Genomic DNA, 16103 nt, shown 5'->3' on the forward strand with positions numbered 1-16103 from the left:
TGGTGTTTTATCCACTGCTTTGGTGTGGACGTTGTTCAACAACAACACCGCCGTTTCAAGCGCGTAGCCCCAAAATGATGGTGGGAGCTCAGTGAAGCTCGTCATGGATCGAACCATGTCCAACAAGGTTATATTACGACGCTCCAAAACACCATTCAGTTGTGGTGTCATAGGAGGAGTCCACTGAGAGAGAATCCCATTCTCTTTTAGATAGCTCAAAAACTCGGTACTCAAGTATTCTCCACCTCGATCCGATCGAAGTGCTTTAATACTTTTACCTAGCTTGTTTTCTACTTCAGCCTTGAATTCTTTGAACTTTTCAAATGCTTCAGACTTATATTTCATTAAATATAAATACCCATACCTTGAATAATCATCAGTAAAGGTAATGAAGTAGGTGTGGACAAATTGAGTACCAATTCTAAATGGACCACAAACATCTGTATGGATCAAATCCAACAGATTTTGACTACGCTCAGGTTTCCCCTTGAATGGAGATTTAGTCATTTTTCCTTTCAGGCAGGACTCACAAGTAGGTAGAGAGTTAATATCAGACATATCAAACATGCCCTCTCCCACTAGCTTGTTCATCCTCCTTGATGAAATATGACCTAGCCTAGCATGCCAAAGGTTTGCCGGGTTTTGACTAACGATTTTCCTTTTGTTCGTTGTTACCAGTTTATCAACATAATTTATTGGAACGTATTTTAATTTTAAGTTATATAGATCATTTTTAAATTGTCCACTTCAAATCAAACATTCATTCTTGTAAATATTGCAAATCTCATTCACAAAATTACAAGAAAACCCATCTCTATCAAGCATAGAAATAGAAATAATGTTTTAATGAAATCTTTGGCACAAATAAAAATATCTTTCTCATAATACAACTTATAATTGGTTTGCAAAATTAAACAAATATTTCCCATTGCTATGGATTTAACTCTGGAATCATTCCCGAGCCTTGACTGGGTCTCACCCATCCTTAGCCTATTACTTCTTGTCATCATTTGTAACTCATTGAAAATGTGAGATCTACATCTGGTATCCAATACTCAAGAAGTAGTATTAAGAAAAACATTTATTTCAATGTAAAACATACCCTTTGCAGTTCGTAACTGCTCGAGGTATTCCTTGCAGTTACGTTTCCAATGACCGGGTTTCTTGCAGTGATGGCAAACTTGTTTAGACTTGTCCAATTTTGCATGTAACATTTGTCCTTGAGATCATGGTCCAACCATTTCTCTAGTTCGGCCAACCTTTCGGCAGTTACATCAGCCGGGGCTGTTTTTGGAGAAGCCTTTTCTAACACTTAGAAAATCTTTTCCGAACTTAGGACAATCTTAACTTATGGAATCATTCTGTATTGTTTGCGCCAGTAAGTTTGTTTTCTTTGAGAATTGAAACATGTGGATTACGAATTCATTGTAATAAAATACTGAGATGAAACAGACAATAATCGATGATTTGTTTAATAATTTACTAAGACATAAAATATGGCAAATTTTATTTTATGAATCACACTCCCACTATTTTAACGATTTCACTACCCTCTAGTGAAAACGGGAAACTGTTTTTCTTAGTGGTAACATGGAGTCCAATTGACAAACTATGGTCCCGAATAATATCAGCCAACCATAATTTTCAAAAGGTAGAGCCCAATTGCTTCCAAAGCAACCTCCATGTTTTTACCTCATGTCCAATAAGGGCCCAATAATATGACGCTGTTTATTGTGACACGTCAAGATGACCCATCAATATTAAGTTGTGATGGACGGTCGCCATGTGGATCCCCAATAATATGAGCAAATCCCATGGGAGTTCCACCCAACTTACAACATGTGTCGATCCAATGTACAGCTTTCCGACGAACGGGCCCCCCCAATAATATGAGCCGGACCGTATCCGCGGGTAACATCTCATACATTGATCGTTGATGGAAGGTAGGAACATTTAAACAATATTTAAATTCCCTTTTAATCTTGATATCAATTTTTAATCATATTTAAAATAAGGGATTTTAATTTTGAAAATTTGTCTCATCATTTAAAATTTGTATGCTTGCGGGATTCATACAATTTAGTCTAAACATGCATACAACGATAATATCATATATTATATTTTAGGATGATCGATTCCATTACTAATCGACCCATGGTTGCCAATCACGAGTCTAAGTCCAATCCTAGGTGATATGCAAGTATGCAATGCAATCCTATTACATTGTGCTTCCAATTTACATTTCTTCAGTCTTTATTGTCTGCTGGGCCCACCTCCGTCTTCAAATTTTCATCTCCCACTAAGTATAATGTATTTACAATAAATAACTATGACAAGTAGGGGATACATTTTAAGGGGTGGGAAAGGGCCATAAACCAGGCCTACTTTTATTACATATGAAAATTCATATTGGGCCATAAACCAGACCCTTTAATAAATCCAACAACAATAAAAACAAATGTAAATTCCCTAACATACACCTACAAAATTGGTCATGGCAATCGATCATCCTTATCCAATATATTTAATTCAAAATTAATTTATTGGATAACATGCAATGACAATTAAATTAAAAAGGATAAAATCATATTCCATATATAAAATCTTATTTTACATACAAAATCATATTTTATCTTTTTATCAAATAAAATCATATTTTACATATAAAATCCAATTTTATACATAAAATCATATTTTACTCAATATTTCCATAAGATCATATCTTATCATCAATTGTACCAAAAATAATTAATTTCATAAAATCTGATTTAACGGATAAAATCTAAAAATTTTCCGAAAATTCAAATTTATCCAAAAATCAATTTTACAATTTTCGGACTCGAACAATTCGATCCGACGCCTCGTGGACCAATCAAAACAATTTTCGATCGGACCAAAAATAGAATTTTAACATATTAAAATTTTAATTAAAAATAAAAATTAATTTTTCCCGGGCCGCCCGGGACGATCCCGGGCAACCCGCGCCCCAAAAGGGGCTCGGGCCAGGCAGCCCGTCGCTGCCCCTTAGGCAGCGACGATCGCTGCCTTGGGCAGCGACAATCGCTGCCCCCGGGCAGCGATCTAATCGCTGCCCGTGTTTTGCCCGTCAAAAATTTAATTTTTAAAATTTGTTTTGTTTCAAAAACCGAGGCTTAAAAATTTTGTACGATCGATTAATCGCTGCTCGTGTTTTGCCCGTCAAAAATTTAATTTTTAAAATTTTTTTTGTTTCAAAAACCGAGGCTTAAAAATTTTGTACGATCGATTAATTTAATCGCTTGATCTGAGCAACCTGGCTCTGATACCACTGTTAGAAAACGGTGTTCAGATCAATCAGAATTGATACCCGGTGCAGCGGATGTTTTAAAATTTTATATGGAACGATTCCATATCATGGGTATCAAAACTTTACGATTAAATTGTGCGTGTAAAAATTAAAAAACAATTAAATTTTTACCTTGAATCTCGAAACGAGATTATGGACACCAACAGATAACTCTGCTCTTGTTGTATATCCCAGGAACTGATGGACTAACAATTCTTCAATCAGGTCCACGAACAGAAGTTTAATCCCTCTGATAGACTGCACTAGAAAGTCTATCAGAAGTTTCAACGATGAGAATTAACGAATTTGATCCGTTAAACCAGACTGCAAATTCTAAATTCACAGACTGGATTTCAGAGAGAAAACACAGAGAGGGGGCGGCCACTTCAGGTCTCAAAAACCCTAGTGTTCGAAATTATGAGCCTCTGTTATGTAATTTCTGTACTGCAATAACTTATTTATAATGTGGGCTGCTAACAGCTTAGGGCCCATTAGTCATAAGTTCAAGCCTGACAAGCAAAGCCCGCATGTTCAGAAATTAATATAAAATTCATCGTGACTCAGATTGATAAACCAATTTCACCAATGTGCACAGAAACCATTTCTGCAACTTTTAAAGTCAAGATAAATTTTCTGAATCCGAATTCAGTGATTTCCAAAAATGTCCATCCCTATGTCATTTTAGGAAATCTTACTCTTCTACTCTGATATAAGAAGTCCCACTTCTTTGTTCATTAAATTTAACTCTTTAAATTTAACTATCTCAACGGGGATTAAAAATCCATTACTTGTGTGACCCTCAATGGTTCAGGGATACAGCTAGCCGTGGGCTCACAACTCCTTGTGACTCGGAACAACAATTTCCGACTTGTCCATCGAATCATGGTAAGAGCGCCTAGCAACATCGCCCCATGATTCCCTAGGTATCACTGATAGTGCCTGCAAGAACCAATAGATTTTGTTTAGCGTACAGTACGGTCCCTTCATCCATATATCCCAATCGAATCAACAACCATTGGTAAATCGAGAGTCGTTCGAGATTCGATAACTATGCAATGCATCTTGAAGATCAAATAGTGACATCGCATGTGCTACTAAGAAACCATTTCTTAAAACACATCATGTACTCTGGCCAGAGATTCGTCAAACTAATATCTCCTCAGATTTCATAGGATATCCACACTAGCAAGTATGTGGTGAATCCTTGACAACAAAGCATCGACTCCTATATGTGTCGTAACTGAACTCAATCCCGACACCTGATGACCCCAATAGAGTCGGTAAACGAGTCAAAGCCCAGTACTAGCATATAGAGTCTCAATGATGTTTCAAGTAGTAAGGACTAATGGTGTACAACCAAAACTGCGGACTTTATCCACTCGATAAGTGATAACCACTTGGAAAGTGCGGATAGGGTAGTTCGATCATTCATCGTATGAATATCCATTTGCATGCTTTGAACATCTTTATGTTCCATACCAATGAAACGTGGTACTCGGCATCGCAAATGCTAGTCTCAATCTCGAGCGATCCTTATCCTTATTAACGGACGGCTCAATCGACTAGAAACTGTTTAGAATATACAGTGACTATAAGATGTGTTTCATGATAGCCATCCCCATGTGCCACCACATCTTACATACACTATAGTATATTCAAGGTCTTCATCTAAACATCTTATAGTATGTCACAACATAATAATATGATAAAAGATAAAGTAAATGCCATTTTAAAAGTGTAAATTATATTAAACAAAAGATTATTTATACATAGAGTCATAAAAGCCCTTAGCCACAAGTTGGCTCACCGGGCACCCACTCTTTCAAAGGTCACCCAAAATTAAACATTCTGAATGACAAAATCTGCACAGTGAAAACAACTCACTTGCATATCAAAACTTAAAGCGAGTAAATCAAATCAGACTCTAGCAAAGGAATAAGAGTCAATCAAAATCGATCGAGGTCGAATACAAAACCTCAGAATCGATAGCAAGAAATTCAAGAATCAAGATTTCTATGATGGAATAGCTTCAGCAAAATTGAAGATAACGCTCAACTGTAACTGATCTTTCTTATTCTCTATTGACATGAGTTCAGTTATTAATTCTTAGTTGACAATAGTCGAATATCATCTTTTCGACTTAACTTATTGTCATAGAATTAATCATCATTTCGGTACTACATAATTCTTTTCTACTCAATCTGCTAGCTGTTTTTGAAGTTCTTCATTTCAAGTAATGCTCTTCTATATGAGTTGTCATAATACTTTCGTACTAGACACCACTCTATATAGAACTGCATTCATGTCATAGAAAAATCGATATATGTCATTGAACTATTTCTGTACATTCTAATCATTGACATATTTGTCAATTCTAGGTTAATTTTGTACTAGTTCAATATATCGACTAGACTTCTATTGACATTCTTCCACGATCATCGTGATATAAACAGTACCAAAATAACAAAATCTACTTTATGAAACTCATGTCATAAATTCTATTCCTTTCTATTGCTTTATCAATGCACGGATTCAATCAACTGGTAACTGGTACTCAATTATTGCATTAATATCTATAATGCATTCTAGCTTAATATCTCACGCGCTGATATCAGCACATTCAATATTATTTCCTCAATTTTGTATTTTATCATCTATGACTAATCTTGCAAATGCATTCCATCTACTCAAAGGCAAAATCTCAGCAAATACGATGAATAAAGGCTCGTCAGATACATATTATAGCATAACAAATCACTGATCTATGAATGTATGCTATGCAATTAATATACAAGCGGTTAACTATAATTAACTCACTTACCTGTAATATTCTTATCTGATACAACTTTAGCCTTCTTTTTTGTACTTGCTTATTGCCTAAAGTTTCAGCTGGGGGAATTATGCTTATATGTCTTCATTTGCTGGCGTTTAGGCTGAATCAATCTTTGCTGTTGTTGTCACTATCTCTTGCTTCATAGCTATACTGCTATGAAAGTTGTAGTGGAGGTGATGATCATAGTGTTTTCACAATTACTGAGGCGTGAATAAAAATTCAACTCTGCCTCGTACTACTGGTTCATGATTTTTTTCTTCTATTACTGGCTTGAAATTAACTTATGCTTCTATTATGCAAAGTTTACTATTCTATCTTCTTTAGCATATACGGAAAGAAACAATTCTGTTTACTTACCTGCCAAACAATTTCAGTACTTCTTCTGGCAACTTCATCAACTTCTTGCTAAGTCCTGAAGTTGATATAAAATCAAGCTGATTCTATGTTCATCTGAATATTCTTCTCTTGAACAACTGTTCGAGCTCTTCAAATCAAATCCTTTCTAGACATAGCATATTTTGTATCTTTCTAAGTTGATGATTCATAGATTTGGAGTTGTTCAACTAACATACTCCTCAGTACAATCGGTTCAAACACTTACCTCAACACTGTTCTGTTCTATTTGAGGTTCTCATGCTATCTGCATAAGCTGTCTTATTTGATAATAGAAGCAATCGATATGGCAGAGATTATAACATACAATTGCCGTATAACATACATATAATCTCATTCTTCTGAATAGAACACATGCTTGCAAAGTCTCATGCTTTTCACATAATACATGCTTGCAATGAATTCACTTATTCTAATGAATTCAATAACTCAGGCATACACCTCAGCATATAAGCATGTAATTCTATCAGTAAAGCAAGAAGTGGTAATCAATACTCATCGTCGCATACAATTCTGTAAAGCAAGTAAAGCATACTCATGCAATACTATCAATGTATGCGACTCAATATACCCCGCTCAACTTCTATCTTAGTCCAAGACTTTACGCTCTGATACCACCTGTTGTGGGGACCCGGGTTGCTAATCTTATTTTAGGATAATTAACGATTAATAAACAATTAATCGAAAAATAAAATAATATTCAAAACAAGAGCTAAATTATTATTATTTTTTTAAAACTGAGCACCTCGCTCGATCGGGTAAACTCACCCGATCGAGCGAGCAATAAAATCCTGCTCTCGGGTCCGAATTCATATTGGCCTCGCTCGATCGGTGGAAATCACCCGATCGAGCGAGCCCAAAAGCTCAATACTCTGTTTTTGCAAACACAGGCCGCGCTCGATCCGCAAAAGTCACCCGATCGAGCGGGCTCCAAATTCTGAAAATTCCGCTGCAACTTAATGCCGTCAAACTTGGAATATAAAGACATCTAGTCTTATACAAGTTACAAAATAATATACATGCATTGACAAAGAAATCCTAACTCATAAATACATCAATTCATGAATATAAACTAGGATTTATAGACACATGTACAAGATTCCTTGTCTTCTAACATGTTTATATACAATACATATCAGCTTCTTAAAACCCGAATCACCACATGCTATCTCTTTTCTCAAGCTATCCAAGCCAACTCTAGCTTGATCATGCCCCAACCTGATGCAATGCACACATACAAACAAAGCAACAGCTGGATAACTCCGGTGAGAATAAATCTTAGTATGAACAACATGCATATACATCAAATAAACATATGATAGTATATTTGTTCATCTCAATAACAAGCATATAAACTCATTCAAATCTTGAATGTCATAACATAACATGCTAGCATTTATAAACACATATTCTAAACCATAGAAATCTCTAGGTTAATGCATAAATACAATGCATGTGCCAAGAAATAGGCTATCAAATCTGATATCAATAAGCTTAGTTCTTGGGATCCCGGGGAATAAAATCTTTAACTAACCACTGACTCTCCCAATCGAGGTGGTGTTAAATATCTCAATTTCCCTGACTTTGGTGCAACTATAGTGAGTCATCTAGCTCTGGATATAAATCTATATTCCGTGCCATGAGTCATCTGACTCTTGAAGTAAATCTACATTCCACGCAACTCACTACAGTTCTCCAAACGTCATCTGCACTCTAGGCCATTCTGCCCTCTGTGCTATTCAGGCTGGAGTTCAAGATGAATACAACACAATCTGGATGCATTAAATATACTTAAGCTAAAACAACATCTTGAACATATCAATCAAAGAATCATATGATCATATAGTCACTCAAGGATACCAACATATCTGTAAGTATCACATCATATATTGAAAACATATTCAATACAGACCATAATACAAATCAAAGAAGACAAGTAAACATTTACATAAATATTCTGGGAATTCAAGAAAATAGCTATCTTGAATAATCTATCCCATCTATGTAAACGTAAACAATAACAAATAGTAAAACATGCATGTATGTGATTTTAGGCAACTCGATAATCAAAAACAATCTCGAGTTATTCTGCCCATCTTCTTAATGTCTATTCATACCTTTCATCGCGATTCAAACATCTTGAATCTGTTTCCAATGCTGATCATCTCAACGCTAGCCAAATCGGTCATCAAAATCTGCTCATTTCAATCAGTGCTACTTGAAGGTGTTTTTGATTCACCTTCAAACACTTCAAGTCATTCGAACTCGAACTCGTCGATTCAACTTCAATAATCTTCAATTCAAATCTGAAATAGATTATAACATATCTAAACATCAATTTCCAATTTGAATCGATGTTTCTTTAGAACTTATTCAGTTCAAATCTGACTAATACAATCAGAATTCAAACCGACGTCGCAACTCTTCAAGTCTGATAAATCTTTCGATTTCAACTAGCATCATATCGTCATTCTAAACATAATTTCATAGTCAATTCATCCATAATAAACTTGAATATGAGCTCTAGACATTCATAATGCATATTAATTCAAAATCTTGAACCGGCAGCGTAACGGATTAAAACTGGAAATTCCAAAAGCATAAAAATCATCTTGTTAATCATTTAAACTCAATATCATCACCAATTAAATAGCTTATAAACGTACATAACAAGTCCCCAATTTCAAATTTTCGAAAAATCTTCACAAAATCCAAATCATGTTCAAACGTAGATCTTTTCTCGATCCGTCTTAGATATGCTATCGTCGTATATGCGAAAACATGTTTATACAATCAAATCTTAATTCTAACAACAACTTAAAATTCAAACATGGTAGAACTTCATAAAACTTACGTCAAAACGTAGCACTCGGAGCTGTGATCACAAATATATATTCAATCGGAAATTCTACCGGGCGGATTGAATTTAATCGGGACTTAAAATATTGAAAATGGACTTGGAACTCCTTTCTGCCCCTTTCTCTCGTTTCTTCTGAACAATCTGATTCATTTCTTCCCTTTACACGTTTTTAATGACCAAGTTTCAAGGGAATTGCATTTTGGTCCCTGAACTTTGGCCTAATTGCAAATTAGTCTCCGGACAAGCGATTTAATTCAATTTCAATCCTAAATAATTTATGAATAATAGAATTTAATTCTAAACTCTAAATATTCTCCAATTAACTATTCTCGGATTAAAATTAAATCATTTCGGACCTTATCGCATTTTACTCCTTGAACTACTCAATAATTGCAAATGGGTCTTTCTCGGATTTCATCCTCAAATTCAATCTTTGATATTTATCATCTTGGAATTCACATCATACATTCCATAAATATTAATTCAAATATGTTTAAACTTTTAATTTAAGAATTTCGGATATCAAAATCTTAAAATCCGAAAATACTCAAATTAAATATTTCTGACCCGAAATTGAAATTTCTAATTTCCATAAATTCTTAAATTCATCTTTTCACTTTTATTCGGAATTTAAATCTTAAATTCCGTAATTAAGAACTTAATATTTTCGGGCCTTACATCTGCTTTTTATTCCAAGGATATTGCTGATTGCTGGGATAAGTATGCTGCTACAGAGTTCCTTGAGGAACATAATATTGATGTGGATAGCTATGACGCTCAAAATATGGTAAGTTTTTTTGAGGTGAGAAATTTACTTTCCACCGAGACTACTGCTGGTCCATACTGCAAAGAACTTGTGCGGGAGTTCTATTGCAATCTTACTAAAGCCGTGAAGGATCCACGGTATGTTAAGTATGGAAAAGTTTATGTGCGAGGACAGATTTTCTCTTTTAGTCCTGCTATCATCAATGGTTTTCTTCGTACCCCTTATGTTGATGATGCGACACTGACTACCATGGATGGGATGACCTCTGTCATTATAGGTGGTCAAGTCATAGTATTTCCAGCACACCCTAATAAGTTGCAGGCCGCCAAGCTCACATCCTTATACTCTGTTTTACACAAGACTTCAGTAAAGACTTGGACTCCTTCTTGAAACACTACAGTGGTTACCAAACATCAGACTCCAGTCTTGTACGCTATTGTAACAGGAGCAAACTTCAATTTTGGCCGACTCGTGTTTGAAACAGTCATGGCTTTCACTGACTGTGCACAATAAACTCTGAATTTTCCATATCCTTCTCTGATCTATTCGATGCTGCTATCTCAAGAAATTAAGAAGGATGATGCTGAACTACTCACTGAGCCTGGAGAATTGTTGAAGATTGCACCAGCACTGTTGCGAGGAAATAGAAAAGTAGACCTACCTTATTCTGAATCAGGTGTTACTGCAGGTGTTGTGTCCGATGTTGCCAACACCTCCCTTGTCACAAGTGTTTTTGTTCCTCCCTCCACTACTCAAAATATGGATTCAGCCTTTCTTCGAGCTCAGATACTGCATGCTGAACAGAATATTATTCAATCTCAGGCTGATCTAGCTTACTATGAAGGGAAGAAAGTTCATTACGAGTCTCTACTTGGTGGAGCTTCCTCTTCTAGACAAAAAAGGGGAGATAATAGTGGTAAATCCGAACAAGAAGAAGAAGCTGAAGAAGATGCTGATGATGATGGCTCATCTAAGAGCAATCAATTTTAGATTGTTTAGTTTATTTTGTTTAGTTTGATTTTTCGCTCTCCTAATCAAAACTGCTTTTTGGTGTGTTAGCTCTGATATTTTATTTGTTTCTCCTTTTATATTTGATTATTTATCTTAAGTGTTGTAGCTATATGTTGCCAACATCTCGTGATAACACCTCTGCTTATACTTAGGGGGAGAATATGTTTTAATATTCAGGAGGAGTTTTGATTAAGAGAGAGTTGAGTTGACTTGATTTGTTTTGGATTAACTGTGTTTTGTCCAAAAAGACAAAAAGGGGAAGATTGAAAGGAATATTTTATTCCTAAAATTTTTAAGCTTTGAAAAGATTTTATTTAATATCTTTTGCCTTTCTTGGACATGAAGTAACTTTTACATAATTTATTTATTTCCTTAGTTAAGTAGATTTGAGATATTATTATGTTTAACTATCATATTTTCTTATCTCATATCGAACAAATCTTTCCTTATTTATGTAGATTTTATATGATCAAATCTTGAAGAATCCTAAGAATACAAGTAAACCAAGATGAGAAAGATTCTAGTCTATATATTGAGATAGGCGTGCACAAGAGATATAGAGAGAGACCGAGACCAATTGAGATTTTCCTAAGAAGCTTCACGTACGTACATTGAGAGAAGAATCGAAGATCTTCTGAAGCTCGTATAGTTCGTGATCACTTGATGCTTTGTAGAACACTTGAAGATCAAAGATCAAAGATCAAAGAGTGTTTAGTCTGTACGAGTTTTTGCATCAAGATTTTCAACACATTGCTCTATTTTATTTATTATATTTCATATAGAATTTTTAAGAGTTATTTTTTATGGTTTATTTTCTCATATATTTTGAAAAAATTTATTTTACAATAATCACTAGTTTTAGGGTTTGTAAAACTCTTTGAATTATTTTCTAGTAAAAGTTTTGCCTTGAGGCGCTGCAAGAGTATTTTATACTTTTTTTTAATAATCAGAGTCTATTTATTTGGTTTCTTATTTATTTTATTCACTCTTTAATTATTTTTCGCTGCATATTACTCAAGGTGTTAAAGAATGTGTTGTCAGCACCTTGTGAAAACACCTAAAACTGCTTATGTGCAACCCCTATTTTCTTACAAAAACAAAATAGTCTAAGGCAAAAATAAGAGACTAATTTAAAGTAAATCAACTTGACGATATTATACAACTGAACTGAGTTACTCAATGAGACAAATCAATGAAAGTCAGTGAACTAGTCCTTAACCGCAACTTGAAATTTGACTGGACTAGACGACTGAATTTATCAGGAAATCCAAGACTCGATATAGTAGAGTATTTGACGACTGTACTAGGCACCTTGACTGAATCTTAGACAATTAATAATATCAGTATCAGTCCTTAAAACATCCCCAACACTTTCAGAATTATGCAAAATTGGATTTTATCCATTTTTGGAAAAAGACAAAATTACAATGTAGACGTTGCAACAATTATAGTGCATAAAATTGTACTATTTATCATAAATTTTCTCCAAAGACTATCAAACAAGACAACGTATATATCTTCCGAGGAACAGATAGTTTTGAACGAATTGTTGACTGTTAAGACCAATTGCCTATAAATAAGCTTGAAGAAGAGTTGAAGAAGTCTCTCCAACTTTCTACACATTCTAAGCTATCTTTGAATTCAAGCTTCAGTCGCACTTTCAAGATCATAAGTTTAAAATAAATGATATAGCACACTCATTCAAGTTACTTATCTGATCAAGTTATAAAAGTTCATACTTGTAAAACTAGTCGAGGATTGTGTATTGTATTTGAGTTAAGTGTTAAGAGTTTTAGTCGAGACAGTGTTAAGTCATGACTGAATCGGGGTCTTAAAAATCGATTGTAATACTTAAATCTTCTAGTAATTAATCCTTCACAAAAAGAAGAAAGGGTGACGTAGGAGTCATTAATCTCCGGACATCTGAGAAAATCTTTTGTGTTATCTTTATTTTTAGAGCTATCTTTATTTCAGTAGAGCTCTCATAATCGTGTTCTATCTGTCAGTCGACCTTCTTCCGCACATATATTTTGTGGGTTGATTGACATCGACAATCAAGAATATAGCAGGTGGATTCATTTGATATCCCAATTGGACTAATAATTTGAATAAAAAAAATTTGAAGTGGTGTATTCCCTCCTCCATCTACACATACTTACCGATCCAACACCTAAAAAATGGTCTAACTGGTTGGACCGTTATAACTCGACGGTCGAACTGGTATTTTGAATTTAAAAAACCCAAAACATGTATATAAATAATACATAAAAAATATATTTACCTTGACTTGAAAACTAAATAAATATATAAATATATTCAAAATACCAATTATAGTTATACATTTTTTAAAAATTAAATAAATAAATTAAAAAAATCTAGAATTACTAAAATAATATGTTGAATGAAGTACAAATTCAAAATAATCATGTATATATCTATAAAAAAATATTAAATTTAAACTTTTAAAAATAAAAAAATTATTTTTTTGAAAAAAGTTATTTTTTAAAAAATTAAAATTTTGAAAAACTGATTCGACCGGTCCAACTGGTTCTGGCCAATTTACCGTTAAACTATTTTTGGAGGTGTTTTGGAACGGATCTGTGACCGATTTTTGGTTAAACCGATCAGTCCGGTCCGATTTTGATATAAAGATAGGTTATTAAATACATTAAATAGAATAATAAGATTACTACAAAATTATATTTTATTCTTCTTCTACTCGACTTTTTTCGTTGTGTGAACAAGGTTTTAGTATGTATTGGCATTCTTGGCAGGTCGCAATAAGTTCACACAAGGTTTTAGTATGTATTGGCATTCTTGGCAGGTCGCAATAAGTCGCTATTCGAAGGTTTAGACCAATCGCAATTCATCACCATCTTGCCCGCTTCCAATTGATGACTGACTATTATATAAGTGACAGGTGCACGATCGACTTTGCACGTTTCATTCTTCGGTCCTTCGTCTATCGCCATGGATAAATTTATATCCACAAAGCTACAAATCATGTGTTAAAATTTTATATTATAATACTTTGGTACCCTTTAAAAACTTTTTTGGTCTATAATTGATGACATCATTCTAATATTACATTTATACCCTCAAAAATTTCTTTGCCTTTTTATTGTTGTTGGGTAAAAGGGACAAAAACGGTTCAATATTAGTATATTACCCCACTATCTTCATCAACCACTATATTCGTATATAATGCATGTTAATCAGTACTTCATCTGAAAAATGTCTTTCTCTTTTATATTTAAAATAAAATAAATATAGATATGGATGTGTAAATACATACAATTTATATATTGTATCATACGCAGAGTGTAAGCTTGGATGCTAGTTATTATTATTTTTTAGGGTAATCATGTGTTATTATTATTATTGAGTTGAGGATGACTTTTTTACGTCTAAATATCAAACTCAAAATCTCATCTTAAATTTAAAACCTTGAAAAATTCATCATTATAGAATTTCTTATTAGCATTGTCAAAACAGACTAACAATGCGCCTCGACACCTAAAATAAATGAACCGGTATATCTAAAATTGTGGGTTGTAACGTGTTAGAGCATGTACAAGGATGTGAGGAAGTTGGTGTGGTCAAGTTGGTAACTTGATCGCATGATGATGTCAGCGTTGATAACTTCATTGTACGTTTAAAATAAATATAGATATAGATGTGTAAATACATACAATTTATATATTGTATCATACGCAGAGTGTGTGCTTGGATGCTAGTTATTATTATTTTTTAGGGTAATCATGTGTTATTATTATTATTGAGTTGAGGATGACTTTTTTACGTCTAAATATCAAACTCAAAATCTCATCTTAAATTTAAAACCTTGAAAAATTCATCATTATAGAATTTCTTATTAGAATTGTCAAAACAGACTAACAATGCGCCTCGACACCTAAAATAAATGAACCGGTATATCTAAAATTGTGGGTTGTAACGTGTTAGAGCATGTACAAGGATGTGAGGAAGTTGGTGTGGTCAAGTTGGTAACTTGATCGCATGATGTTGTCAGCGTTGATAACTTCATTGTACGTTTCTACAATGGTGTGGTGATGTTGTAGTGGTGATGTTGAAATATTATTTTTTTAATCTATTTAAATAATGTTTTTAAAACATAATAAAAATACAATTAACAAATTAAAAATATACATAATTAAATTTAATAATTACATAATAAAAATGAACATAAATATAAAAAATTAAATATTATTTTATTATATTTAATATTTTTAAACATAATAAAATTGAACATTAATATAATAAATTTAAAATACACATAATTAAAATTTAAAACTTACTTGAAATATAAAATCACTCGAAATAAAGATTACACGCAATAACAAAATACAATAAATTTAAAAGGATTACAACCGAATAAAATATAATGAGATAACACTGAAATAAATTACTAATTGAATCTTTTTCGAAGAATTTGTTCTTGCATCTTCATGTAGTACTGACGTTGAATGTCAGTGAGCCTTGGATTGTTAACATCTTTTTCCATGATTCGATTTTCTTGTTCTCTCTCAATTCTTTATTGCTCCCTCACCCTCATCTCGTGTTCCATCATCCTCATTTCGAACTTTTTTTTCCATATTTTGAGCCATTGTTGCATAATGCTCTTTTGTCAAAGCAGTCCTCTCTTCATCCCTTTTTTTTGTACTTCATGTATTGTTTTCAACATTTCCACCATGTTTGTATCTTTCGATCCTTCTCCTCTCATTGCCCTTTTGAAGGCCTTCCGTCCCATCGGCCTAGTGGTTTTGTTCACTTCTTGCACATCATCTCCTTCTTCATCGGTTTGTGTGTCAGATGGTGTGGAGAAAGGAGATGGAGATGATTCACCATCAATATTCTTAAGCTTCTTCGTAGCATTCGTCGAACCTCCTACGAATTT

This window comes from Henckelia pumila, chromosome 1 (genome assembly GCF_033568475.1).
Source record: "Henckelia pumila isolate YLH828 chromosome 1, ASM3356847v2, whole genome shotgun sequence".
In the NCBI taxonomy this organism is placed as follows: domain Eukaryota; kingdom Viridiplantae; phylum Streptophyta; class Magnoliopsida; order Lamiales; family Gesneriaceae; genus Henckelia; species Henckelia pumila.